This window comes from Lissotriton helveticus, chromosome 10, assembly GCF_964261635.1.
Source record: "Lissotriton helveticus chromosome 10, aLisHel1.1, whole genome shotgun sequence".
NCBI lineage: Eukaryota > Metazoa > Chordata > Amphibia > Caudata > Salamandridae > Lissotriton > Lissotriton helveticus.
In genome coordinates, this window is record NC_136071.1 from 859,761,528 (window position 1) to 859,789,515 (window position 27,988).

General features: G+C 48.8%; 1 protein-coding gene and 1 long non-coding RNA gene across 2 annotated transcripts in view; both read left to right on the forward strand.

Annotated features, from left to right (window-relative positions):
- The window catches only part of LOC144784595 (cyclic AMP-responsive element-binding protein 5-like), a 499,027-nt gene that overhangs the window by 9,619 nt on the left and 461,420 nt on the right, over nucleotides 1-27,988 (forward strand). The window lies entirely within an intron of this gene.
- Nucleotides 2,985-7,766, forward strand: LOC144785524 (uncharacterized). Its single transcript, XR_013601940.1, has 2 exons — nucleotides 2,985-3,246; nucleotides 6,787-7,766. It is a non-coding gene; the product is annotated as an uncharacterized LOC144785524 (long non-coding RNA).

A 27,988-nucleotide genomic window follows, 5' to 3' on the forward strand; every position in this document is an offset into this window, starting at 1 on the left:
TCTGCTGCCCTTTAAGTGGATGCCTTCTCACTGGGCCAGGTGCCTGTGCTGTCAAAGATTAAGCCCCAAGCTGGTAACCGCTTGCTAGCAGTCTTTCAACACGTACAACAACGTTCATTCTGTTGTAGGCCAGACAGTCCTGCAGGATTTTAGCCAATTTTTCCACGTCAGTAAATTCAACCTGTGTGAGTTGATGCCCACTGGAAAATGTAGTCTCATTACTAAAAGGACCTGTTAGATAAAGAGCGGGAGGGAGGTGCGAAGGGAAGCGCAAAGCCGGCAGCACCGTCTGGGAGCGCCACTAGCCCGTCGGTCCTTTTCTTGTTGGATATCGTAAAAACAGCAGAGCCTTATTACTACTGTGGGAAAACCACAGGTCTGGTGGTGTGAAATCACGGAAAGTAAAAAGTTTCACTTTTCCAAGAGCCGTTCACTTGCTGCCCATCTGCAGTATTCAAGAAAACAGAGAAGTGATTTGGGAGTAGAGCGAAAAAGCTTTTGACAGAGGTTACGCCGGACGATGGTAAGAAGACAGTGGTCTGCTAATGATCAGTTGTTTGTACTTGTTAACTCACAATATGATGTTTGGCTAGGCTTAGAATAAGACTATTTATTGCCTGGCTTTAAAGAGTCACTGAAAAACCATTTGCTTACTTGGTGCAATAGCTCCATGGATTGTCTCACTAATCATCTTTCCTACCATGAATACTTCTGCCAGGGACAGTTTGTAGTGCAGCACTTCATAAACAGGTATTTTGTGTTTTCAGCCTCTTTATCATCATCAAATGCTAAAGTTATTTTACTTCTTCCATTATAATTCATTTATATACAAATGCATTTGTAGTCACTGTTAGAAAATGTCTGAGCACTGCTGCATCTTATTGTACATGCGAAAACCAGGACAGTCACCCCACAGGTAGGGTCCAGCAGCTGCTTTCCTTGGTCAGTAATGGGGTCTACTGTTCGACGGAGATCCGACTTCATTGAAGAGGGGCAGTGTTTTTTTTATTTTAGGAAGAGAGGAAGTAGTGCACGGAGAATCAGAAAAAAAGATGTCATTCATCACACTGGAAATTCGTACTTTTATTTTTATTTGTGCCCAGGTTTACAATGCCTACTTGGAAACGATACATCTCTGTGTGTTTCCAGAAAATACCAGAATTCTTTGGCACATCGCAGTATAAGCTGCTGTTCTCGCTTCATGAAGGGCCTACAAGATTGCGTGGACACTTGCTGTTTCACTTTCCAGTTTTCTGCGGCGCCTTGCGGGTCCATTCTTTATCAATTCTTTATTTTATTCCATCTCACGCTCCTTCGCCCTGTTTGCTCGGCCCTCCGTTGCTGTGCCTCTCCATTGCTTTCCGTCCCTGGCCTGTTTATTGCGGCCCCCGGGGGAAAGCAGGTCGGCAGACCAGTCTTTTCCCCGGGGAGTTCGCGCGATAGCAGGACAGGCAGGAAGTAGTTAGGGGGTTTAGGTCAGGGGTGGGAGGGGTTAGGAGGCGGATTTAAGGGGACAGGAAGGGGAAGGACTTCCTCTTTCTGTCCCCGGTGCCTCAGGGAGAGAAGTGAATTGTAGGGAGCTCTTAGGTAGGCGGTGTGTGAGTTACTGCTTAGGTCGTCTTCTGGTGCCCCAGAGCGACGTGTTAGGCAGGTTGAGTTGAGTTTAGTTAGGTGGCTTGCCATTTTAGTTGATTTGCGGAGCGTGACCCCTTGTTATCTCGGTGCGGTGCGCGGCGGGGCGAAAGCTCACGCATCTCGCGGGGTGCCAAACCTCACGCATCTCGCGGACGGGCTGGAATTTAGGGTGCCGAACCTCACTCATCTTGAGGAAGGTCTGTAAACTATAGCTGAAGCATGGCAACGCCTGATGCGGAGGCGGTGAGGGCTGCCCTGCTCGTGCTTGGCCGGGCGGGGAGGACAGACCTCCTCCAGCCCGGTGTCTTGGAACAGGCTTGGGTCGGAATGACCCGCACGCCCCGGTCAGCGTCGGCGGGGGTGGCTGCGGTTGTCGCTGCATGCCTGGACGAGCCCGCTGGGGCTCGGGGGGGCGCGCCTAGGAGATCTAAGGGCAAGAAACAGCAGGAGGCACCCAAGAAAGGGGGACGGCGTCTGAGCCTCCCGGCCAAGATCGAGGCCAAGGATGCGGTTCCCGGTGGGGCGGGCGGGGCGGACGGGACTCCGCTGGCGTCCCGTGCCGGGGGGTCGGGAGTGTGGGCCAGCTGGTGGGGTACGATGAGAGTAGTGAGGGTAGCGGGGGGGAGGACCTGGGTGAGTGGGAGGTGGCGGCTGGTGAGGATTTCGCACTCACGCTGTCTGGTGAGGAGTCTGGGGGGGAGGAGGAGTTCTCCGTCCTGGATCAGCCGGTCGACCTTTCGGGGGGCCGTAAGGGGGTTGTCAAACAGCAGGGTTCCAAGGGCAAAGGCCCGTTGAAGGCGCAGCAGCAGACTGGGGCAAAGGGTGCTGCGGCACCCGTGCCCGGGGGGGGAGGCCTGGGGGTGCCTGGTCGGTCGTCCATCTATGACAGGTGGGTGCACATGTCCGAGGAGGAGAGGGCCCGCGATCAGCGGCGCATCATTGCCGAGTATGAGCAGGAGTGGCAGCGTTTGCAGGAGGTCAGTGAGGCGAAGGCGGGTGGGGCGCTCAAGGGCGATGGGGTCCTGGCGCCTGCGCGTGGCAGGGGGGCGTCTGGAGGTGGAGGCAGGGGATCCCCCGGGCAGCGCGGGCAGTGGGTCTGGGTGGAAGGTTCAGGGACTGCCTTGACGGATCAGAGACCTGTTGGCACCGGGGCCTCCCCGAGCGCATACGGCTCGGGGGGGGGGGGAGACAAGCCAGCGGGGTCAGCTGGCAGAGGCCGGGGTGGGCCGGCGGGGCGCAAAACGGCCTCCGAACGCCGGGACGAAGCAGCAGGGGGGTCCGCGGCGGCCTGCCCTCCATCGAGGGAGCGGGCACCATCGATGCTGGAATGCGAGTTTATGCCTGGTGTGAAAGGGAAGGGTGCCAAGAGAGTGGTGACGGAAGTGGTGCCGCTGGATGTTCAGGATGAGTGGTTGGACTATGGGGATGAGGAGGATGAGTTGGAAGAGGGTGAGTTGCGCGAGTCGGAGTGTGTGGACAGGGCTAAGGTGGCATCCGCCACGGTAGGTGTTTCCCATGAGGCACGAGATGGCGCCAGTCGGGCCACCAAGGGGACCATGAAGCCGGCGGACGCACGGCGACGGGAGACGGACGCTCCTGCAACCTTATCAGGTGAGGGCTCTTGGTGGAACGCATGGACTGATGGGGGGAAAGGAGGGAGGAAGAAACCCTGCCGGTCGGTGGGGGTGGGGGATGGGTCTGTGAGGACGGGGGCCTATGTTGGGGAGGAGCCGGTGGCGGCTGCCGGGGGGAAGCAGGTCACGACGGCCAGTGCACAAACCGACAAGGTGGAGGATTTGGGGGGCAAAGATGATGGAGTGGGGAAGCTCCCCAAGAAGTTGCCTTATATGGGTTTGGCCGTGCCCCTGGGATCGCATCTGTCAGAGAAAACGAGAGGGAAAATTTGGAGGCATGAGTATGTGGATGTTTTTAAACTGCTACATAGGGAGATTCAGGCGAAGGAAGGGTCTAAGGAGGAGGAATGGGAGTTGACCAGGCGGCCGAGGGTGCCGGTTACGATGGAGAATTGGACGTCGGCTTTCTTGATTTACGCGAGTATATATTGCGAGAAGCATGGTGACCGGGCGATTGCTCTGTTCAAGTATATGGACGTGATTAGGAAGGCGCAGCTGCATTTCGGGGGTTTTGCTTGGCTGAGCTACGACGAGGAGTTTAGGGCCAGGATCAGCGTCAATCCGGACAAGCCATGGGGGGAGGTGGACCAGGAGCTTTGGATTCAATGGATGTCTTCGACGCAGGCGGCGGCTTCCACTCATACGGCTAGCGGTCTTCCGGTGACTTATCGGTCTTTTCAGTCGCGCCCCGCCCAGTCTGGGGCGGGTAGCCAAGGGAGTTCAGGAGGTTCGGGAAACCAGGCAGTGTGGTCCGGGGCTGCAGGACAACAGTACAAGCCAGTGTCTTCAGGGGCCTGTTGGGGTTTTAATAAGGGTTTCTGCAACCGCCCCTCCTGTAAGTTCAAGCATGAGTGTTCAAAGTGCGGGGGGCGGCATGCAGTTACACAGTGCCTCACGTTGGCTTCGCCGTCAGAGCAGTGGAAGCTTGCCAAGGGTAGGGGTCAGCCTGGGCCGAAGGGCCCATACTCCGGTTAGGTTGGAGGCCATGTGTCCATGGCTCTCCCGGTACCCTGATAAGGAAGCGGCGCTGCGTTTATACTGGGGCTTCATGGAAGGTTTTCGGATTGGTTATCAGGGGCCGAGGGAGAGACGTTGGGCTGAGAACTTGCGGTCAGCCAAGGAGTTGCCGGAGGTAGTGGCTCGTAAATTGGAGAAGGAGGTTTCGGAGGGCAGGATTGCAGGTCCTTTTGCGGATTGGCCGATGTCGGATCTCATTGTCTCACCTCTTGGAGTGGTGCCCAAGAAAGAACCTGGCGAGTTTCGATTGATTCATCACTTGTCTTGGCCTGAGGGAGGGTCGGTGAATGATTTCATTGCTGAAGAGGACTCAAGAGTACTGTATGCGTCGGTGGATGATGCCATAGGCTTGGTAAGGTCCTGTGGGAAGGGGGCGGAGTTGGCCAAATGTGACATCAAGTCGGCCTTTCGCCTCCTTCCCATTCACCCCGCGGATTTTTCACTGTTGGGTATGCAGTTTGACGGGTCCATCTTCGTGGACATGGTTCTCCCGATGGGTTGTGCGATTTCCTGCGCGCTTTTCGAGACTTTCAGCTCCTTTTTGCAGTGGGCCTTTGTGGACCGCAGTGGACACCGGCTGGTGTCTCACTATTTGGATGACTTTCTGTTTGTGGGCGCGGGTCACTCTGGCGCTTGTGGCGCGGCCTTGCGGCAGTTTCAGTTGTTGGCACAGGATTTTGGGGTGCCTTTGGCACCGGAGAAGACTGAAGGGCCTAGTTGTTGCCTGACTTTTCTCGGGATTGAGTTGGATTCGGTGGCTTGGCAGGCGCGGCTCCCGGTACGGAAGGTGGGGGAGATGCAGGAGGCTTTGAGGAGTGCGATCGAGGTTCAGAAGCTGGAGTTGAGGTCTGTGCAGCGACTGTTGGGGTTGTTGACCTTTGCGTGCCGGGTGGTGAGGGCAGGAAGGACGTTTTGCAGGCGGCTCGGCATGGCCATGTCGGGGGCGGCCCTCCCGCATCACAGGATCAGGATCACGCTGGGGGTCCGGTCGGACTTGCGAGTGTGGCTGGTTTTCCTGGAGGACTTCAATGGTGTGTCCTTGGATTTTGCGCGTGACCGGATGGTGTGGCAGATTCAGCTCTACTCTGACGCGGCGGGTGCTGCCGGTTTCGGAATTTTCTGGGACGGCCGCTGGTGTGCGGAGCAGTGGCCGGCTCATTGGCTGCGGCAGGGCAGGAGCATTGCGTTTTTGGAGTTCTTCCCCTTGTTGGTTGCTTTGCTGGTGTGGGGCCCGGAGTTCAGGAACAGGTCAGTGTTGTTTCATGTGGACAACATGACTGTGGTGGACTTGGTGAACAATCAAAAGGCAAGGGACCTGCGGGTGCTGCGCTTGCTGCGAAGTTTCATGCTGCTGTGTCTGCGTTACAATGTGCTGTTCCGCGCGCAACATGTGCCTGGAGTGAGTAACGAAATTGCGGATGCGTTATCTCGTTCGCAGTGGCAGCGCTTCAGGGAGCTGGCGCCGGGAGTGGAAGCTTGCAAGACCAAGGTGCCGGAGGGTATCTGGGCCTGGGGGGAGTGAGAGTGGTTGGGTTGGTTGAGAGGTCGATAGCGGGGTCCACTAGGCGGGCGTACAGGTTGGCGTGGGCTGAGTTTGGGTCCTTGGTGGGGGGAGAGCTGGGAGTGGGACGATTGTCCAAGGAAGAGTGTGAGCGGGGGGTGGTGCGCTTTGTGTTGGATTGCATGGATAAAGGGCTGTCGCAGACGACGATTGCTGGCAAGTTGGCGGGCGTATCTTTCTACAGTATGGTGTATTTGGGTTTTGATCCGGCTAGGGCGGATCTGCTGAGCCGAATGTTAAAAGGTTGGGGTCGGGTGAGGGCGGAGATGGGTGGGGGGGAATTGCCACGGGAGGCGGTCACGTTTGATTTATTGGTGCAGGTTTTGAGGGAGTTGCATTTCTGTTGTTATGACGGGGAAGAGGTGGCGCTCTTTCGTTTATGCATGATTTGGATGTTTTTTGGTGCATTTCGGGTGTCAGAGTTGCTGGGGTCGCGGGGGGCGCCGGGCCGAGTGTTTGCGGACGTGCGTGTGGATGGGGTTCGTTTGGGTATATGGTTGGGACGTTCAAAGACAGACCAGTTGGGTCGGGGCAAATGGGTGTGGTTGTCGGAGAGCGGGTATGAGGGTGTGTGCCCGGTGCGTGAGTGGTTGGCATTTTGTGGTCGAGTACGGAACTTGGAAGGGGAGATTTTTGTGCATGTGTCGCGAAAGCGATTGACGTCCTCTCAGTTGTTGGCGGTTTTGCGGATGGCTTTGCGGAAGTTGGGCAGGGACCCGGCGCGTTTTGGCACGCACTCGTTTCGAATCGGGGCGGCCACGGCTGCGGCGGGTTTGGGTTGGTCATGGGAGGAGATCCGGAGGATTGGTCGGTGGAGGTCGCGTTGCTGCGAGCGCTATGTGCGTAAATAGAGGGTGGGGCGTGCTGCTTGGCCGGCTGCACTGTTTTTGTTGTTGTTTCTCTTGTGCTGCTGAGGTACTAATCTCTTTCTCTTCGTAGGTTGTGTTCGTGGGCCGGGGGCCAAGACGGTCACCTGGGTCGTTGGGCACTCTTTCGTGCACTGGGGGGAGAAGTATGCTGCCAGGCGGGTGTACGGCCGTAACCTGGGCCTGAGGAGCAGCCATCATGAAGTTCAATGGTGGGGTAAGAGCGGAATGCGCTGGGGAGAATTGCTACCATGGCTCACAAAGAAAGTGGCGCAGCTGGGCTGCCCGGACATGCTCATCATCCATTTGGGGGAGAATGACTTAGTGAAGCAGTCGGGGGTGTCACTTTTGCATTTGATGCAGAGGGATTTGGATGCGATGAAACGCAATCTGGCTGGCGCCTGTATTGTGTGGACCGAGTTTGTTCCACGACGGATCTGGAGGGGTGCGCTCAAGCCTGCGGCAGTCGAACGGGCACGCAGGAAACTGAACAGGGCTATGAGACTCTTTTGTGCAGATAAAGGGATCCACGTGCTGGCTCATGTCGGGCTTCAGCTGGAGCAGCCACTTCTTTTCCGGGACGACGGCGTGCACCTTTCTCACATGGGGAATGCCTTCTACCTAATGGAGTTGCGCGACTTGATTAGCCATTTGTGGAATGAATCTATCTGGTGCCCGAGAGTATGAGTTCGAAAGGTGCACGTGTGGTGGGGCAGGTAACCGCCCTCCGGGGGTTCCCTGGGTGGCGGGAACTGGGAGGGGTGGGAAGTCCATGACGGGCAGAATCACCCTTTCAGGGAGGGGGTTACAGGTGCAGGATGGGGGGAGTGGTAGACGGGAGTGTGATGGATGGAGATGACGGAGGAGTTGGAAAGTGAAAGGGGAAAGTGAATGAGATGCAAAGAGGTCATGGTGTGAATTGGGAGTGGCTGGTGGAACACGTGAGTGGATGATGGAGTGAATGGCAGGATGTTGGGGGGATTGTTCAAGTTAACGAGGTTATGTTTATTGTTGAACGTCATGCCTGTCCTAATAAATGGCCTTTTACGCTAACTGATGCGTGGAGTGGTTATTTGCGCGATGCGGCCCCCGGGGGAAAGCAGGTCGGCAGACCAGTCTTTTCCCCGGGGAGTTCGCGCGATAGCAGGACAGGCAGGAAGTAGTTAGGGGGTTTAGGTCAGGGGTGGGAGGGGTTAGGAGGCGGATTTAAGGGGACAGGAAGGGGAAGGACTTCCTCTTTCTGTCCCCGGTGCCTCAGGGAGAGAAGTGAATTGTACCACCCACCCACCCTACATTAAAAAGGGGTGCCGTGGGCGTTTTTGTGGAAGTTGTCATGTTAGGCAACGTGCCAGTTTAGGACAGGATGGCGGGATAGGGGTGCTGGCGGGAACTGGGAGGGGTGGGAAGTCCATGACGGGCAGAATCACCCTTTCAGGGAGGGGGTTACAGGTGCAGGATGGGGGGAGTGGTAGACGGGAGTGTGATGGATGGAGATGACGGAGGAGTTGGAAAGTGAAAGGGGAAAGTGAATGAGATGCAAAGAGGTCATGGTGTGAATTGGGAGTGGCTGGTGGAACACGTGAGTGGATGATGGAGTGAATGGCAGGATGTTGGGGGGATTGTTCAAGTTAACGAGGTTATGTTTATTGTTGAACGTCATGCCTGTCCTAATAAATGGCCTTTTACGCTAACTGATGCGTGGAGTGGTTATTTGCGCGATCGCACCTCTCACAAGCCTCCTGCACAGCGGCGAACAGGTCGCTGTGATTTAAAGTCCCAACCAACGCCGTTCGCCTCGAGTTTCCTTCCCTCCATCAGAGGCTCTGACTGATTTCCACAAGGCCTCGCGCGACAGTATCTACAAACGCGGGCCTTGTTGCAAAGACGTTGCCTCGCTGTGTGAACAGAGCCACCTTCAAGTGTGTGCATTATGTGAGAGAAGAGTGGCGTGCTGGAGACACCGAGCAGTTAAACGCGCACGGTGCCCGGGTGTCGAGTTTTGTGAAGCTCATTGAAGTATCGAGCAAGAACAGAAACTAGCCTGCGTTTCCCCGGTCTCGCCTTTCGCAGGCGTAGAGATGCCCTCCCGGAATCTGCTAAATAATTGCAGCTGGCCCTCAGTGTCTCGTGGCGTCTTCCCTCGCGGGCCTGCGCACGTGCTTGCTGATTCAGACCGAGGCCGTAAGTGATATTATTACCTGCGCCGGCGATCGAATGTCTGGCCAGCCGGCCTTTCCCGGCGCCTCAATAAATAATGCTGCAAGTTTACTTTTCAGTAACACAGCACTTTAAACAACGCGCGACTTGCCGCGTTGATAGGATAATTCTTATTGCACCACCACCCCCGCCACTTTCATAATGTTTGGCTGCACGTGCTGTTCACTTTGCTAAAGTTTGGCTGCACGCGCTGTTCGAGAAGGATTCTAATCTGCGAGGCCACACAAGGGACATTGCACAAAACTCTGGGCAAGGTATATTGCAGTGGGTGGGTGGTCTAAGGGCAGGGGCACAGAAGTGGGGATGCGAGAGGTACTGCAGTACTTCCAAGATATCCTTGCAGGGTCAGGAGGTCAGAAGGGGCATGATCAATAACGAGGCATGTACATTGTGTATGGTGTCAAGCGTGATGCAATGTATTCTGCAAAACTGCTACTTGTTTACCTTGACCACTGGCGTTTTCTTTTCTTCGAGTGTAAAGTAAGGGGTTCTTTTTAATGTGAAGAAGATGACAATCTCACTGGGGTACAGGAAGTATGGAAGAAAAGGCCCAGCCATGTCAAATGGTTTCTACTATTTAACAAACTGCAAAGGCTTGCAAAATGAATTTTACAAATATTTCGAAATATATCAGCAGTAAGAAAAGTTCAAATGATGCTCGTTTTGTGTGTGATTCTGAACTGTGATTGTTACAAAGATTTTAATTGGATAAAAAAAGAGACACTTTACCTGTGTGATGTAAAACTGATGAATATGCGCCGATGATCGATTTCCACGTCTTAGCATTTATGCGCCACGCAGGGTTAGCAGTAAAGCTGCTTGATTGAGGCAAATTTAGTGCCCATTTGTGCTCTGTGTAAAAGGCAGTATCCTAGCACACCTTGCTTTAGTCATTCACTTTGGACAATGGGTTCCCCACTTGCCCAACATTCACCTGTCCAATAGGTGTGATATGTGCAACCCCTATAACTTTAATGACGTATCATTGATGGCAGCACCCCAACTCTGAAAATAGTTGTAATGCCACTAAAAGATGCTGTCAATGCCTTTAAAATCACATTTCTTTATTATTCATAGAAGAGTCATTTTGCCATATTTCACCTATAAGACTGATTGTAAGTAAGTAAGTGACAGGAATTTATAGAGCACAGAGGTTCTAATTACAGGTATCTTGGCCCTATAGTGTCTTGCCCTATCCCTCTCCCACTATATAGTCCTGAAGCTAGAGCCGTGAGCGGGTTCTTGGAGGTCTAAGGCTAATTCTTGGGAAAGAGCCAAGTTTTTAGTTTTTCTCTCTAAAACTATTCAGATTTCGACGAGCCCAGATGGACGCTGATGTCCTATTCCACAACTGGTCAACCTTGATATGGAAGGTCCTTTCATCCGCCCTGTCTTTCCTATATTTTTATACAGAGACCCAATTGGTCGTTACTGACCGTAGGCCTGTTCCTCTGTGGCCTATAATAACTGAATTTCCTTCGCAGCAGCGCTGGGCCAGTTCCCTTTAGTGCCATATAGACTATGCACATTGATTTGAAGATAATCCTCTCTTTCACTGGTAGCCAATATAGCTCTCTCAGTGTCGCTGTGGAGGAGTCATATCTCGATTTATTCTCAGCAAATGTTGCTTCAATTGTCTGGACCATATACGGTCTCACGATCAAGTACTCTGGTGCTCCCAGGAGAAGGGCATTACAATAGTCAAGTCTGCTCAGAATTGTGCCCAGAATTGTGCCTTGCATTACTAATCTCGCTGGTGGCTGAGGTAGCACAGACACTATTATCCTCAGGTTCCTTAGAATGCCAAAGCCTGCAGCTGCTGTTTTATTAACATGGGCCTCCAGTGATAGTTTCTCATCCACTTATACCCCAATATTACACACACCTTGTGATGTCTCCAGGTTCCCTGTGTTGGACCACGGCCAGAAGTTAGCAGGAGTGAACAGGGAAGTTTAGAAGGGGAACAGCATAAACATCTGTCTGTCTTCATTGAATTTTAAACAGGTATTTTTAAGCCATCTAGCCACTTCATGTAGAAAAGAGTGGAGTACTGCTACGGAGTTATGGCTGTTCTTGTCAAGGTACAGAATTAGCTGCGTGTCGTCAGCATAATTCACGAAGGAAATCCCATAAAATCTGATCAGAGTCAGTAAGATGCATAGATATATATTAAAAATAATAGGTATCTAGGCAGAGCACTGAGGTACTTCCTGTTTTTTTTTTTAACTCTAAACGAAAAGGGAGGAGTGAGATTGCCGGATATCTCTCCAATATGTGAGACTCAATCCAGTTCACAATGGTTCCTTCCACTCCTGTCTCTAAGTCTGTGTAACAATATTTGGTGATTGAAAATGTGTGTCTCATAGTGGCAATATAATGTGTCTGTCTAACTTTTTCACAGCTACTTTATTATGGGCCAAGTATTAATATAAGCTTGGTCTTTCAATTAGTTTGCCACATTTTATGGGCAGGTCTCACTGGGAAGGCAGGCAAGAGTATTGAGCACAGGCACTTTGCTTACTCTGCAGAAAACTCCTGAAAATGAACTATTTGAACAAGACTTTGAGCGAGAGCTTGCTCTAGCGATGCAGTGACCGAGTAACATTGGATAGGCGCCCATCACCCACAGATTGACTGGCAGGAGTCCAACTACCTGCATTGCCCATCATGTCTTTCCTCTCTCAACTCTCACAACCCTCACTGCTAACTTCCCTCCACTCAGAAAAAGTATCACAAACCACCTTTTTCATTTGTCAGCCAGAGTTGCATTAGAAAATGTATAATACTTCGCCTACAATCCCTGTATAAAAAGCTACGTGTAATTCCCTTTTTATAGTGTAGCTACCTGTAACAAGAAAATAACTTAGCTACTCAATTGTAATAGGTTGTTACAGTTTAGTTCTGCCATCACAATGCCTGCTGCTAGAGCAGTGGCGTCTCGCAGAGGGTGTGCTGCGGGCAGTGGGGTGAGGCGAGGGAGGGGCAGGGTGGGGGAGTAGTAAACTCAGACATATACGACATAACAGAGGATTACTTTCCTCCGTTCCATCGTATGTCCGAGTTTACTACCCCCCACCCTGCCCTTCCCCTGCCCCGCCTCACCGCCCCACAGCATGCTCTATGCGAGCCACCACTGTGCTAGAGCCACCAGCCTAAGTGAAAGGTAGGTCAAGGAGCGTCATTATAGCTGCAGTTTAAATAAGGAAAACTTTAACTGGCTTTTCCCTCTGATTGATATAATTTTTTTCTGGAAAAATGTGACAGGTATTAAGGAGATATTTATGGCAACATGCTTTTTAGGTCTTGGCCTGCGAAAGACTGCGCACATGCGCAGTCGAGCTCGCAAGACTTAATTAGATAGAGGAACTTTCACTAGCAAGGTTAAACCCCGCCCCTCTTTTCCATTGGCTGGCATCCTAAACGGTGGCCAGCCATTGGAGAAGAGGTCCTAGTGACGTTCTTCTTTCTCTTTAAGCCCCATCTTTTTCAGATTGGATTACTTGACTTACTGCTGGCGTAAAAGGTTTCTTAGCTTCCTTATGGGTCCAGATGGCCCCATAAAGAAGATAAGGAACCTTTTACCCCAGCAGGAAGCCGGGGCACCCAGTCTGAAAGGGACAGGGTTAAAAGAGAAACTTCTTTCATGTTATTATATTCGCGGCACCCGCGCTTTACTTTTAAAATGTTATAAGTAAAGCGGATGTGCCGCGATTATACCAACATGAAAGAAATAGATGTATTTCTATTTCTTGTTTTTTCTATTCCTTGTTGCAATTGTAGGACCTCACAAACTGCCCCGGCACTGAGAGGCGTGAGGAGGACGCTGGAGAGTACCGGGCCAGGGCATGCAGAGAGCAGCTCCCCGGAAGCATTGGGGACAGACCGCCGGGCCAGGGCCGTGGGACCAGGAGACGCGCTCAGCGACTGCAACCTGGTGTCCGAGGCCGTACAAGGCACTACTCCCAGCGCACCAGCAGCAGCATCCCCCACTTGCCTCGGGCTTAGGCTAGAGGGGTACAGGACGCGCACACACCGCGAGCCGGGCAGCGAGGGGGGCGTGAGCCCGGAGACGGCGGACAGTGGCTGATTTTCCTGTCTGTAGGCCAAGGAATGGGCCCTGTCTGAACTGTCCACGCCCTCGTCTATTGGAAGACTTCGAAAGTCCGCTGCATCGGTCATCCCTGGAGAGCTCTGTGTGCGTCCTGGCTCCGGGCCCTCAGCGCAAGTCATCGCACAGCAGGCAGAGTGCACGGGCTGGCCTGGGCTCCTCTGGGTATGGCAGCGGCCGGCATGATGCCAGGCTCCCGGGCTATGACAGCAGCCGGCACGGAGCCAAGGCCTCTGGTCCTGGCAGCAATGGGGATGACGCAGCAGCCTCTCTGGTGCCGGCGGGGGGCTCCTCCCGCACCGCTGACGCGCAGGCCACGGTGGAGAGCACTGCGGAGCCTGGCAGATCAGGGGTCTGTGAACTTTCTGTCTGTCTGTCAAGTGGTCATTTACATAATATTCTCTTATCAACCAATAGTGTTTTATTCCCTTGGTCTCAAGAATTACCCAGTACACCTCATTTGCTGTCCATCCATGTGCCCGCAGCCAGTACCTAGCGCAGAAAGCCCTCCGACCTCCACACCTTTTCTGCCCTCACGTTCACACCAAAATGCTCAACGCCTTCCTTCCATTTCCTTATCCCTCAGATTGTTAAATTAATAATTTATGGCCCCCCGAATTTCGATGTAAGATTTCTATGGTAAAGAGCTCTAATGCCCAGGAGCGGGGTAGCGCCGTGGACCAGTGTTAAACTAATACGCACGTTGAGCCACACCCAATATCACACGCACACACTCAAGGCACCATTCCCACACCACCCACCCCCTACCCCGTGCACACATTGATTTTTATAATTGTATTTACACCTCTGTGTGCCAGGACAGGGGAAGGTGTGGCAGGGCTTTAAGTAGGATAACAAACCTGACTGCTCTCTCAAAGGGGCGTGGCCTATAAAATTAAGATCGTGGCCTAACTGTGTAAGACAAAATCTGTGGTTAGCATAGCGTACCACCCGGGTGGTATTTTGCGGCCTCTTTCTGTTATTGCATTCAGATACAATACTACTGCTGACATGACACCTAAAACAAGCCAGGACTCTTGGCTTTCTCAACTTGTAAATTGTGTGTCTTGTAAAGCGCACCGCTACCCGCACCACAGGCCTCGTAGCGCTATAGACCGCTGGGGAACCCGTCCTGGCTTTCCCTGTGAGATAGTCCCTCCTGGGAGTCTCCAAGGTGAAACCAGGCATCCCCGGCGTTTGTGAGGGGCCGTTGTGGAGATGAGGCAAGCTTAATGCCCAGAGTTGCCGAGTGTGATCCCTGGTTAGAGTAGGCACCGAGGTGAGAATTATCGAGTCCGCTGACCCTGGTCCAAGACTCTGCCGCGTCGGGAATCGAACCCTGGTCCCAGGCCGTTCTCTGCTCTCGGGTCTGCCGCCTCTAACCAGTGAGCCACACCACTCCACTCTAACCAGTGAGCCACACCACTCTCAATGGTTGTCATTTGCATATTATAAATAAGCAACAAACTTTTTTTCTATATAGTATTAAACTGCTTCCATTCTGAAAATATGAGACTGTGACATAACTATAACGAGTCTCGTTGCGGTTACATTAAGGCCACTGAAGGCTGGTACTGCTGCAAAGTTATTATTTTTCCCGATTTGGGGCGAGAGCCTCTGGGGTACCCGTCTCAGCAACTGCTTTACCCGGCCCACTTAAAGCCCCTACAAGGGCCAGCTCCTTCCCATCCCCACACAGAACCCCTGCTTACACATTGGACCCCAGGACAGGCGCTCTTTGCCCAGGGGGCCATGTCTATAAAGGGGCTCTCTTGCTACTGCACTATTACTTAAGCCCCTGCGCTTTCACAAAAGCAATTTCCCCTTTGCTGCATTCACATCTAAGATTCTCTTTCAGCATACTAGAGACCCTGCCCTCACTACCCCCTTGAAGCAGAGTTGCGTTCTTAACTCGTGTGCACAGGTATCCTTCTTGTGTCACTGTGGCAGAGCGCAAGACCCACGCATGTGCACACATCTTCAGCTGAGTACTTATCCATTCCTCGAGCCCACTGAGGATCCCTTCTCCCGTCACCGAAGCCACGCACGAGACACCCCCTTCAGGAGAGCACAAGTTCCCTCTTCATGTCTACGCGGGTTCCTTGCTCCCGCCTGTGTGCCAGTGCACAAGATCCACCCAGGAATGTGCAATACCCGTCAGTAGATCGATCGCACATTCCCTGTTCACGTCTGTCTGCGCAAACTTTATGATAGATAGTGGCTGTAGGCCATGACTATTTGGAGTAGACTGAGATAGAAAGTGGCTGTGGGCCATGACTGGTTGGACTAGGCTGAGCGTATTAAATCGTTGGGGGGAGGGGGCACGTAAGCAAATGAGCTGTTAGCGCCTCCAGGGTGCACCGGATGCTTCTTCACAAGTAATTTTTTAACTACATTGGCTCTTGGAATTATGCTCTGTGTCTCTGTGTGTGTGGCTCTGTGTGTGTATGTGGCTCTCTGTGTGTGTGTGTGTGTGTGTGTGGCTCTGTGTGTGTGCGTGGCTCTGTGTGTGTTTGTGTGTAGCTCTGTGTGTGCGTGTGGCTCTGTCTGTCTGTGTGTGGCTTTCTGTGTGTTTGGCTCTCTGTGTGTGTCTGTGTGTGTGGCTCTGTGTGTCTGTGTGGCTCTGTGTGTGTGTGGCTCTGTGTGTGGCTCTGTGTGTGTGTGTGTGGCTCTGTGTGTGTGTGTGGCTCTGTGTGTGTGTGGCTCTGTGTGTGTGTGTAGGGCTCTGTGTGTGTGGGGGGGCTCTGTGTAGGTCTTTGTGTTTATGTGTGACATTTGCGAGAGATTAAGCTATTGGCATTGTAAATGACAATGCCATTTATTTATCTGTTTTCAAAACCAACACATAAATACAAATGTTGTCCTTTACAATGCCAATAGCTCTAACTTTTGCAAAGGCGAGACCGTTGCATTGTAAATGCTTGTTTTCCCAAGCTCCAGATCATTATTGGAAAGATAGAATCCATGCATGTTTTTTCTGCATGTTTCTACACAAGCCACAGCATTTTCAATCTGATTTAGGTTTAACTGGTTCTAATATCTTTTTGAAAAATGACTGTCTGCTTTTTGGTGTGTTTAATTTTGCAGTAAAGATTCCGCTTTTATTCTTCATGTCTGCAATGAACATGAAAGAGCAAGACACCAAGTATTTAAGTGGTTTGTGAGAAGGGTAATTGTGTGACCATCATTATACGGAATAAAATACCCTCTGCTGTGTATTAAAAGGATATTGCCTGCTTGTGTCCCATTTGTTTTGTAAATTATGCAATTGTATGCAAGAGCTATTTTTATCATGTTGCCAACATTCTTTAGCTTAATTTCGCATTGACTGGTTGTATATTGCTACATTTACTATGAGCATGATTATGCACTGCTTCTTTTATGTAATCCATCTTGTATTTTACTGTTTTCAGGGGGCTGGAGGTATGATGGGTTTTTGTATTAATTTTATTGTATCTTTTATGGCAGAATTGCCGAAATAAAGATTACTGAAACGAAACGATATTGCAAGTCACATGAGAGTTCCATGAACTTATAAGTAAACTCCTTGTTGACTTGCAGTATCCTTATAATGAGCCTCAGAGGGTACTTTATTTCAACTATAATTAAAGCTCATTCTGGGCCCTCACAGGACAACATATATTTTAAACAAATGGGGCCACTAACACATTGGAGAGAGTGTGTATAATAAAGCACTATAAAAAAAATCCACAATAAAACAATCACAGCATTTAGATGTTTTCGGCCTGATCCAATACTGATGAATTGTATGTTTAGTGTGAAATGAAACAACATACAACTTTTCACATAATTGTCAATAAACTCAACAAATACCGGCGCACGCTCGAAATATTTTCAGGTGTCCCAGTGCTCCAATAAACTTGCGGCGGCGCAACATCGCGGCTCACTGTTGATTTTGCCATGGGGCATTTCAGTCGTTTTCAGGAACCACTTGCTCTAATGTGGGGTGTACGAAAATATTACACCTTTTAAAACACTTCAATAGCACGGGGCAGAAACCTCGAAGATGACGTCAAGACTATACAGTACACCTGGGCTCTGTGACCTGAAATTAAAACAAGAAAGGAGTTTGTGCGCTCCTCGTGTGTGTGTGTGTGTGTTATACGGGTCACATTGATACAAGGACGACCTTTTCCAAAGTTGCAGTGTATGAGGATGAGCTAAAGTCTTCCCAGCGCCAAAGAGCTGGGCGGAAGCCGTGTTCCAAATTCTTTTTTGGGGGAATAGTTCCAATTCTGTGGCAACGTTCAACCCACACAGGCACTTTTAAAGTGACATTTTGCCTTACGCCTTCCCTAAATAGTCATTTTATTTTCTAATTAGAGTAGCCTCTTTGCAGCATTTTCATGTCTTTCATTGACTTGTTGCTTTGAAGGGCAAAGAGAACAAACTTGCATGGGAGGAGGTGTCGTAGGGCTGTTATCTGCACCTGTTTATCGTGTTTTTTTTGGAGGGGGGCAGGAGTGGCGAAAAATGCACTTATGAAACGTTCCCATCCCAAAAAGAAGCCTTTCCAGTTTTTTGAGGGCCATGTCAAAATACAGAACTCTGGTAATAATATTTCCTGAACATTAAAGATGCCGTAATTTAATTTATATTCCTAATATAATTTTAAAATATGCATTTTCCTTTCAACAAAGACTTAAGAAAACTGTACTCTGTGCTTAACTGGTTTACCTAATTTGTATATGTAGCTACCCCATTGTATCCCGTTAATGCTATTATTAAGTTGTACCTGTTTGTGGGGTTCTTAATACAAGGTCAAACTCACAAAGAAATATTTCACCAACACAAGGTCAATCCCAAACGACCTCCAGGTGTGGCCTGAGCTGGTGTGTGTGTGTGTGTGTGTGTGTGCGGGGTGGAGGGGCGTACTGCCCCATGCATGCATTAAGTGTGGACATATTGCCAGGGAGCGGTAACAAATGTCAATTTACCTTGAGTGCCAAACATTCTAACACCAGCCCAGAGGGCATGATGGGATAAGATGTAAGGGTAGATACAGAAATATGAGACACTGAATTGACACCACAGGTGCAAATTATTATCTTCAACGCTACCTATCACAACCACACAATTACACAAGGGTATCAATTTCTTGTGGTTGTCTGGAGGTCAGGATGGTACTCCGTCAAAGGGCGGTGATTGTGGCCTCCAGAAACGTCAGTCTCACCTGGATAATGTTTACTCTGAACGGATGCTGCAACCTCAGCTCTTTAGCAAAGGCCTCTCTGTGTAGTAGGCGAGGTACTTTACCACCGAGGAACAATTTGCTTTAAAACCTCAGTGACTGAGCAAATCTCAGTACTTTTCCCACATGCACGGTCACTTTTGACATGATTTTTTAAGGCAAATACACATATCTCAAAGAATTTCAACAAACGCGGACAATTTTCATTCTGTTTGAAACTGGCTAGTCTGATGTAGTTACCATGTTTCAAGGGGGGTGAGTAGTTTAAAGTAACTTAAATGAAAGGGTGAGTAAAAGCAATGGCATAGCTATTTTCTTTCAAATTCAATAGAAAACAGATTTGCACATATTAATTGCACGCCTGCGCCCTGCATCCATTTATTGTACGATTTCACCCATCATTAAGGGAGAATCTCCTATTTTTAGGTGAGGTTAGAGACAGATATAGCTATTGCAAGAGAAAACGCGATATATACAGAGAGGAGCAAAAGGTCCAGGCCCTACAGTCATCAGTTGTTGTGTCATTCACATATTGACGTCCTGACATTTATACGTCATTCAACCATATATTGATTGGAACTCTCAGTAAATGTAATAGCATTTATATAGCACTTATTACCACTGATGAGGCGTCAAAGCGCTTTTTCGGCAAGTAGCATGCTACTCCGGATTCCAAAATGGATGAGTGGTGAATTAATATAGGTAAATATGAAATTAATTTGAGTGGTGGACATGCTAGTCTGATTTTTGGATTGAAAAGGATAGTGGAGGGATAGTATAGGGAAGGGTTTACAATTATATAGCGCTTGCTGCCCCTGATGGGGTTTTGCAACGCTTTTCGGCAGGGTAGCACGCTACTCCGGAACCCGAGCAGAAATAGAAATAGGGAAGTGTATTGGAGAGAATGGTAGAATGTGGTTTGAGATGATTCAAAGTGGAGGTAGAGGATATATTATGAGACGTATACGGTGATATGTATGATAGTGCATTGGAGATGCTGGATTAGAAGCAAAGTAATAAATATAAAGGTACATAAGTTCATGGAAGCTATATATGTATAAGGAAGGTAATACATGTAGATTTAAGTTGTATTTAACCCTTTGTGTGCTCAGGACGGCCCCTGGCAGTCATACATCACACTGGGCGTGTGCTCAGGACAGCCGGGGGCCGTCTGAACGCCACCAATTCCCCAGCGCGGCGCAAGTTCCGCGCCTGCGCTGGTGAATTAATTAGTGGGCGGAGTTCGGACGGCCCCCGGCCGTCCTGAGCACACACTCAGTGTGGCGTAGCACGTTCGGGGGCCATCCTGAGCACGCAAGGGGTTGCGCCCCCTAATTATATTCCCGCACCGCAGCAAAATTCGCGTCGCAGGGAAGGGATTAATAAACTCAGACTTTCAAGTGTTGCTGTATTGATTTGTTTTTATTCACTTTTCTTTTTTTTAAATTCAATAGTGAATCAATTGTAGTTAAACAGTTATAATAATTAGTCATGACATATGGAGTTTTCCTCTTTGTTTTGGACTTTGTTACTGGACTATTTAAGTCCACATCCCTGGAGTCCTATATGCACCATCGTATATACACTTTGCACTTTTCAGCCCTGCATCGTCTGCACTGTTGTCTAATAATTCTAGTATTATGACGATATATTAATAAAATGTGACATCTTTTGACAGAGAGTGGCCTTTGTGAGCATTTCTTACATAATGTTGAATTGGTTAACTAATGGTGACCGATTTGTTGTATGCAGTGTACGTGTCCAAGGTAGGAGTCCCACAGAACTGTCTGTTTTGTGTGATTTACCCAGGTTCCGTAATAAATCGGTATGACAGTGAGTTCTGGTTGGTTAATATCTTGTCCTGTAGGCACCTCATGAGTTTGTGTAGCACATCACTGACTCCCAAGCTCAGTGGATACCCCAGGGCCAGGACCGTTGTGTAGAAGCTATTCTTCCAATCTGGCATTTTTCTGGTAGGTGGCATTCTAACGGGCTATTTTCAGAGCAGCATATACTGCAATCAAACAACTATGCCCTGTGCTACACTGTAGCTGCAAACTCCTGCAGTGTGGGGCTTGCCTTTGTGAGGGGTGGTTTTCGTTTGCAATCTGGCTATATCATGGGCCACAGATAAGCTTCTAAAGACACGGTCACAGCCACCATACAATGGCTTCTCAGAAAGAACAAGGTGACAACAATTAGGCCGGAGACACTGCCACATTCCCAAGCACACGGGCACTTGAAGGAGTAGCTACATGTCTCTGCGTGCTACACCATCTGTACCCTCATCATGAGATCATGCAGCCTGTCACCGCCTCATCAGCTCTCTCGCTACCTGTGTTCCAGGAGAGAATTGCCAGAGACCATGGCACCAATGCACTGGCTTTACCATCTGGTATTTAGCGCCAAGATACCCTTCTGGCAGAGAAGTGATAACGGAAATGGACTTTTAGCCCCATGTGACAAATAGAGGTAATATATTAATTAGAGCGCCTTCATTTGGCTTGCTTCAATAACTCACTAAGTTGAGTAAATGCTGGATCTTTAAATAACTTTCAAATCGTTTCATGTAATGTTCGACTTATTTTGATTTGTGTTATTTGCTGTACATATCTATGTTGTCTGCGTCAAATGGATATGATTATCATGAAATTGAAAATATATGAAAAAAATAAGCTCATGAAATATGAAATGAGATAAATACTCGAAAACACTAGATTGATGTGTATGTTGAGTTTTTTCAATTAATGTCTAGCAATGGCCATGTGGGGGGTTTCTATAGATTTTGTACTGTGACATTGATCCCTCCCCATACATTACGCCTTATTGGATCAGACCGCATTGCGTTCATAATAATGATTGCTAGCTCTGGCACCATTCACTGTTGGAGGGGGATACCGAAACAGAAACTCTAAAGCTTTGAGCTAAGTGACACTGTTCCAAGATTTGAAGTAGTAAGTGCATGAGAGCAGTGTGGTCATGCAGTATAGGGAAGTAAAAGTTCAGCACAGGATTTAAACTTTCCTAGACAGAATTGCTCCACTTGATGCAAGATGACTTTATACAAAGTTTAGGTTTAGCTGTTTGCATGTGCAACACTAATGGGCAGGTGGGGCAAGAGGCAGAGTAAAGAATTCATGTGTGTTCATGAAAATTGGGTTAGTGCACTATTAGCCGCTTCCAAATTCCTGCATGCAGTCAAAGTGGCTTCCCATTACTTTAGCAGTACGTGGAAGCAAAGGCTGAGGGCAGCTCTGGGTTAACGTTTGAGGATGAAGTGCGCTCCAAATATAATAAAAGGATTATTTTTGTTCATATGTTGACCAACTCGTCAAAGCTGCTCTGTAAGATTGATTTTATTAAGGTTTTATTGTATTTTACTATCTTATAACTGATCCAATGTACATAATTTAGCTGGTTATCTTAAAATAGTTTTGTGTTCCTCAGAAGAGTAATGTGTTGTTGACTTGTTTACGAATTTTAATTTAACTGCTTGAATAACAAGCTGGCACTTTGGCCTCTACCGTCGATAGACTGTGGGGATTTTAGTATTAATTTAACCAACTGTTTTTCTAAACAAGATTTTAAAGCCTATCAAGGTAGAAAACCAAACGTTTATAGGGCTCTCTGTAATTTGAGGGTTAGTCGTGGGTTGGCTGATGTTTGGGGGCAAAACATAACAAGCATTTACAATGCAATGGTTTTGCCTTTGACAAAGTTAGAGCGATTGGCATTGTCAATGACAAATTTTTTATTTATGTGTTGGTTTTGAAAACAGATAAATTAATGCCATTGTCATTTACAATGCCAATAGCATAATCTCACGCAAATGGACGATGGTTACAAACATTTTTGAAAAGTGCTCTATAGAATCAGGAGGAGTTGGGGAGGGATAATGAATAGAGATAGAGCCAAGAAGGAAAAACAAATTAGGGTGAGAGAGAGTGGTGCATTGGAGAGAGTTAGCAGTGTGTTGAAGGGAGAGTGAGTGACGGGATGAGAGAATGAGCAGAAGAAAGAGAGGCAGTGAGAGAAGGAGAGTGTGGTGAAAGGGGGAGAGTGAGTGATGGGATGAGAGTATGAGCAGAAGAGAGAGAGGCAGTGAGAGAAGGAGAGTGTGGTGAAAGGGAAGAGTGAGTGACGGGATGAGAGTATGAGCAGAAGAGAGAGAGGCGGTGAGAGAAGGAGAGTGTGGTGAAAGGGAAGAGTGAGTGACGGGATGAGAGTATGAGCAGAAGAGAGAGGCGGTGAGAGAAGGAGAGTGTGGTGAAAGGGAAGAGTGAGTGACGGGATGAGAGTATGAGCAGAGGAGAGAGAGTCAGTGAGAGAAGGAGAGTGTGGTGAAAGGGAAGAGTGAGTGACGGGATGAGAGTATGAGCAGAAGAGAGAGTCAGTGAGAGAAGGAGAGTGTGGTGAAAGGGAAGAGTGAGTGACGGGATGAGAGTATGAGCAGAAGAGAGAGAGGCGGTGAGAGAAGGAGAGTGTGGTGAAAGGGAAGAGTGAGTGACGGGATGAGAGTATGAGCAGAGGAGAGAGAGTCAGTGAGAGAAGGAGAGTGTGGTGAAAGGGAAGAGTGAGTGACGGGATGAGAGTATGAGCAGAAGAGAGAGTCAGTGAGAGAAGGAGAGTGTGGTGAAAGGGAAGAGTGAGTGACGGGATGAGAGTATGAGCAGAAGAGAGAGAGTCGGTGAGAGAAGGAGAGTGTGGTGAAAGGGAAGAGTGAGTGACGGGATGAGAGTATGAGCAGAAGAGAGTCAGTGAAAGAAGGAGAGTGTGGTGAAAGGGAAGAGTGAGTGACGGGCTGCCGAAGATCACACGCGGTCCCTCGCCTCATGATTGGTTTCCCTGTGGCTCACATTACCCAGAGCAGGGCTGCTCCCCAGTGTGAGGGATCGCGGATTGCAGTGGTGCTGTTGGTGGGCGTCTGTGGGGCCCCTCCCCGCCTGCTGCCCCCCCTCCCTGAAGTGTATGCATCTCAGCTGGAGCCGCAGCTTGTCACACTTCACTCCCCCTCCCTCCTGCACCCCCGCCCCAGGCCCTCTCAGCTGGCTCACGTAGTGCCGCACAATCCCGGACAAGGAATGCTTATCGCCGTGCCTGATCTGCAACTGTCGTGGTCCATCACCCTCCCACCCCTGGAAAAACATTGTGTACAGCGCATGCTCACATACAAGAATGTTTTCAAATTTTATGGGAGGGGGGTTATCATTGAAGTATCGTGTTCTGTAAATGTTTAACGACAACTGATAACAAGGAGACTGTTACAGAAGCCAACTGCTCAACGATAATCAGGCGTGCGTACATGTTTTCACTGTATGGCTGACTTCCTAAAGATGCATCTGTTTTACTATACGTCCCAGCGTCACCCTGAAGTGAAATAAAGTAAAACCTGAAGAGAGAACATAGAAACTGCTGCCAACATCGACCACACGCAAATATAATACTCTAAAATTCAGATTAAAATACAGAGAAATAATTCTCAGCGTGCACATTGCTCAGACAGAGCGCGGGCCTGCATGTGCCACTTAATAGTACAGAGCATCGAGGCACGCCAAGGAGGGGTTGGACTCAGACACGATTTCAGTTACATCCAACAGTGCTCGCCTCGGAAGCAAAAAAGCACAACACCACGAAGGCATCCCTTAAAGACACGAAATTCCAATGGCAGCAGAATATCGCGGACTCCTGCCCCAGAACCTCTCTCTGGCCCCATTAATTACTCTCTGAAGGGCTTCACGCTCCCCTGGCTCCCAAAGGCTGCATACGACCACAGGCCAGTGACCACGGCTGGCGGGAGGGCCGAGGCCTCCAGGCCCGGACCGTTCCCAGAGCTCGCCTTTCATGTCGCTGCCGCCCTGCGCCCTGTCACGGGCTGCCGAAGATCACACGCGGTCCCTCGCCTCATGATTGGTTTCCCTGTGGCTCACATTACCCAGAGCAGGGCTGCTCCCCAGTGTGAGGGATCGCGGATTGCAGTGGTGCTGGTGGTGGGCGTCTGTGGGGCCCCTCCCCGCCTGCTGCCCCCCCTCCCTGAAGTGTATGCATCTCAGCTGGAGCCGCAGCTTGTCACACTTCACTCCCCCTCCCTCCTGCACCCCCGCCCCAGGCCCTCTCAGCTGGCTCACGTAGTGCCGCACAATCCCGGACAAGGAATGCTTATCGCCGTGCCTGATCTGGAACTGTCGTGGTCCATCACCCTCCCACCCCTGGAAAAACATTGTGTACAGCGCATGCTCACATACAAGAATGTTTTCAAATTTTATGGGAGGGGGGTTATCATTGAAGTATCGTGTTCTGTAAATGTTTAACGACAACTGATAACAAGGAGACTGTTACAGAAGCCAACTGCTTAACGATAATCAGGCGTGCGTACATGTTTTCACTGTATGGCTGACTTCCTAAAGATGCATCTGTTTTACTATACGTCCCAGCGTCACCCTGAAGTGAAATAAAGTAAAACCTGAAGTGACTTTCCTGTACACTGGCCCCTCGGCAGAAACCATCCCCTTTTTGCCGATCCTGAAAAGCATCATACTTTCACCCGTGTCTTCCGATGCTGTACACCGCTTCACAGTTAAAGGGGCAGCTCAGCCTCAGGGACACAGCAAAACGTTGCGCACCCGTTCAAAGCACGGCCTGTGTAGGAAGGCGTGTGCCTTCAATGCCGGACCAGATTCGGGGGCGTTCCTGAGACTGACGTCACCAAAAGGGAAAAATTCTCGGGAACGCCCCCGAATCTGGTCCGAGATTGACGGACAGAGCCTTCTCCCAATGGCTAGCCTCCATTTATGGAGCTAGCCAATGGGAGGAGGGGGCGGATACCCGACCCCGCATAGAGATATCAAGAGATATCATTAGATTTTGCTAGCGCATGCGTACTTCGTACGCATTGCGTAGGCAAAACCTAAAAAGTGGTTCCTAGTTTCACTTTTTTTTCTGCCCCTAACAAAGTACACGTCAGATTGGATTATTTTTTTACATCAAAAGAACTTCTGCCAAACTCACGAATTTTGAAGTTTCCCAGGGTTATGTCAGACCACAACTCACTTATACTCAAGATCAAAATGACTCAGCTACCTAAGGTGGAGAGGACCTGGTCTTAAGAGAGGGCACTCCTATGAGATCCAGAGTATGTGAGACCTATCCAGGGATGGATACCTCAGTTCATAATGGATAATCATGGCAGCGCTCCAGACAGTGTTGATACATTTAAGCCCAGTCTTCATGGTCAAACTTTGAGAGACAATGTGGAGCGGCAAAAAAGAGAGAAAATGCTGATGGAGGATATATATGCAAATCTAGCTAATGCAGAATTAAAATTGGTAGACATGGTCTCTTCAGGGTGTCGGTCTGATATGGCTCTCTTGGAAATAGCAATAGCCAAAGCAATGATTATCGATATATCTGTAAAAAAAGCTGCAGATAAATATATAGTATGGCGCAAAACATTCTATAAATATAACAAGATGGTGGGGCAATTCCTGGCATTTAGAACTAGACAATCGATTGCTAGGGGGCATATTAAGGAAATAAGAGACCCAGTGCTCTGTGTAAAATCAGACCTGACTGATATAAGGTCTGCTTTTCTGTGCTTTTATCAACAACTATATTCCAAGGATACAGGCGAAATAACCAACACAATTGGGGAGTACCTGGCCTCAGCTTCTGAAGATGCCCTAGAGTCAGATGATAGGCAGATGCTTGATCAGCCCATCTCAGCAGAGGAGGTAGGATTATCTATCAGCAGTATAAAGTCAGGGAAAGCCACAGGTATGGACTTTATTCATGGAGAGTTTTATAGAACCTTTTGTGCCGTACTTCAAAATAATTTGGTGCATCTATTTCAACAGGTTCAGAAAGGCATTGCCCCTCCAGATAGCTGGGCTACAGCGAACATAGTTGTTTTTCAAAAGAAAAATAAGTCAAAGAACTAGGTTCATATCGGCCGATCACGCTTATTAACAGTGATTCCAAGATTTATAAAAAAATCCTGGCAGCACGTTTATCGGCTATTATCAGTCGGTTCGCTTCCCCTGTCCAGCATGGTATTATCTTAAGGAAGGGGGACCTCTAATCACATCTGACGGGTCATTGCCCTCTTTCATGCGTCCAGAACCACTCGAGACCCTATGGCATTAATATTTCTGGATGCGGAAAAATCTTTTGATAGGGTTTCCTGGCCACATCTGTGGGAAATAATATCTAATAAGGGGATCGGCCAGGGGTTCATTAGGTCAGTGAAAGCCCTCTATCACAACCCTAGAGCGAAGATCTCTTTTATGGGGGTCTGTTAGAAGTGGTGAATATAGAATGGGGTACTAGGCAAGGGTGTCCATGCTCCCCCCTTTTGTTTGCGCCATAGATTGATACCTTGATTAGGCAAATTCAACGCAATCCAGCAATTCTGCCAATAAGTTCACTAGGGAGTGAGACGAAAATTCTGGCTTATGCTGACGATTTGGCTATTGTCACCCGAGCCTAGAAGCACCCTATTAGAATTTGAAAAAGAAGCTAGGAGATTTGGGAAATTTTCTGGCTACCTGCTAAATCAGGAAAAAACCTAGGTTATAATTAATAAAGAGACGTTATTTTCTGATAGAAGGGTTGCAGAAAAGGCATTATATTTAGGCGTTACCATCAGATCAAATGTGGAAAAAATTGTGAAAGCCATTGTGGCCCCCTTTATACATAAGACTAAGCTGGATTTTGGGAGATGGGACAACCTGAGACTCTTGCTGATAGGGCGGAGCAATGCTGTTAAAATTATATTCCTAACTAAAATCCTGTATTTTTTTCGGGCCATTTCATTACAAGTGGGCAACAAGTTGTTTAAAATACTTGATGGGATGCTAACACTCTTCCTTTGGGCATTTGCTAACCGCGGGAGGGCATTAGGATTTATGACCCTACCGAAGGAATGCGGCTGTCTGGCAGTACCTAATCTTAAATTATATTATTGGGCTGCAGCATTGCAGCAGTTTACAGTCCTTCTGCATGAGCAGGAGACTAGACCGGGGAGGGGAGGTGCATCTTGAACCACTGGATATATGAGCTTCTAATGGGTGAAAAGCCGGGGGTGCCTCCCTCAGCAAATTGAGTTTGGGTATTATAAGAAAGTTCAGTTTAAAGTTCTGGTGGCTGCCTTTCGAATATGGTAAACAGTTCGTAAAAGAGTAGGGATGGGCAGATTTAATTTTTATTCACAAATAAATTGCAGCCCTCTTTTACAGGAACATTTATGGGACACATCTGTCAGTAAATGGTCGATTTATGGGCCATTTCGTTTGGGGGATTTTTCCCCATAAATTCAATAAAGACATTCGATGTTATCCAACAGAATTTTAAGCTTGATAAGGATTTAAAAAAAAATATCTACACATTAGGGATTTTTCTAAGGAAGAAATGAGGTAGATTGGAGGGGTTTAGCAAGACAGAGATTGTAGAGCTGATCATTGCTAGTAATACCTCGATTGCACCACATACAGAGTCTTAAATAAAACAATGCAAGACAAGATAAATGTGCAAACTAATGACCTGGCTAGTTCATTAGAAGGTGCTCAAATGTTCTTTATTGCGGTTAATCTACATGCTCAACACTTAAAAACCTGCTTTATCTGTACATAACCCCAGGGAAAATAGCCAAATGAGGAGACTTCAGGGACAAGATGCCCAAGATGTAAGGAATATGGAGCAGATATACTGCGTTTGCTGGCCAGCTTTCCAGCGTTAGAAGGCCTT